This window comes from Rutidosis leptorrhynchoides, chromosome 5, assembly GCF_046630445.1.
Source record: "Rutidosis leptorrhynchoides isolate AG116_Rl617_1_P2 chromosome 5, CSIRO_AGI_Rlap_v1, whole genome shotgun sequence".
In the NCBI taxonomy this organism is placed as follows: Eukaryota; Viridiplantae; Streptophyta; class Magnoliopsida; order Asterales; family Asteraceae; genus Rutidosis; species Rutidosis leptorrhynchoides.
The window spans coordinates 438624648-438625532 of NC_092337.1; the positions used below are offsets into that span (position 1 = coordinate 438624648).

Below are 885 nucleotides of genomic sequence, written 5' to 3' on the forward strand. Positions count from 1 at the left end.
TATTCTGATAATTATTTTCAGGCCTTTGGTTTATGTATGAAATATTCTCTCTTTGTTCCATTGTTAGTTCAATACTGAGACAATCTTTTGTCAAATGTGGTCCTCCACACTGCTCACAACTAATTCGTATTGAGTGAATATCCTTAGTCATCTTTTCCATTCGTCTCTCGACAGCATCTATCTTTGCTGAAATGGAATCTAAGTCATGGCTAGAATCGGCTCTAGCTGCTTTAGATGATCTAACGATATCTTTTTCTTGGTGCCACTCATGTGAGTGGGAAGCAGTGTTATCAATAATTTTATAAGCATCAGTTTCGGTTTTCTTCATAATGGAACCACCAGCTGCTATGTCGATGTCCTTCCTTGTAGTGATGTCGCATCCTTGGTAGAATATTTGTACTATTTGACAGGTGTCTAAACCATGTTGCGGACATCCTCTTAATAACTTTCCAAATCTTGTCCACGCTTCATATAGAGTTTCACTTGGTTTCTGTGTGAACGTAACAATTTCTCCTTGAAGTCTTACGGCTTTAGATGCCGGAAACAATTGTTTAAGAAATTTTTCAACTAAAACATCCCATGTATCAATCGCCCCTTCAGGTAACGATTCCAACCAATCTTTGGCTTCTCCCTTTAAAGTCCAGGGAAATAACATGAGATATATCTGTTCATCCTCAACTTCTCGGATTTTAAATAGTGTGCAGATCCTATTAAAGGTACGAAGATGTTCATTTGGATCTTCCTTCGGCGCACCACTAAATTGGCATTGATTAGTTACCATGTGTAGGATTTGTCCTTTGATTTTATAATCTGGCGCATTAATGTCTGGATGAGTAATTGCGTGACCTTGGCCAGTGCGTTTAGCTCGCATTCGGTCTTCCATAC

At 38.8% G+C, this 885-nt stretch overlaps 1 non-coding gene across 1 annotated transcript; it reads left to right on the forward strand.

The window, feature by feature from the left end:
• The first annotated feature begins 416 nt into the window (after positions 1-416).
• LOC139850907 (small nucleolar RNA R71) lies at positions 417-523 on the forward strand. Its single transcript, XR_011760283.1, has one exon. It is a non-coding gene; the product is annotated as a small nucleolar RNA R71 (small nucleolar RNA).
• Positions 524-885: the final 362 nt, after the last annotated feature.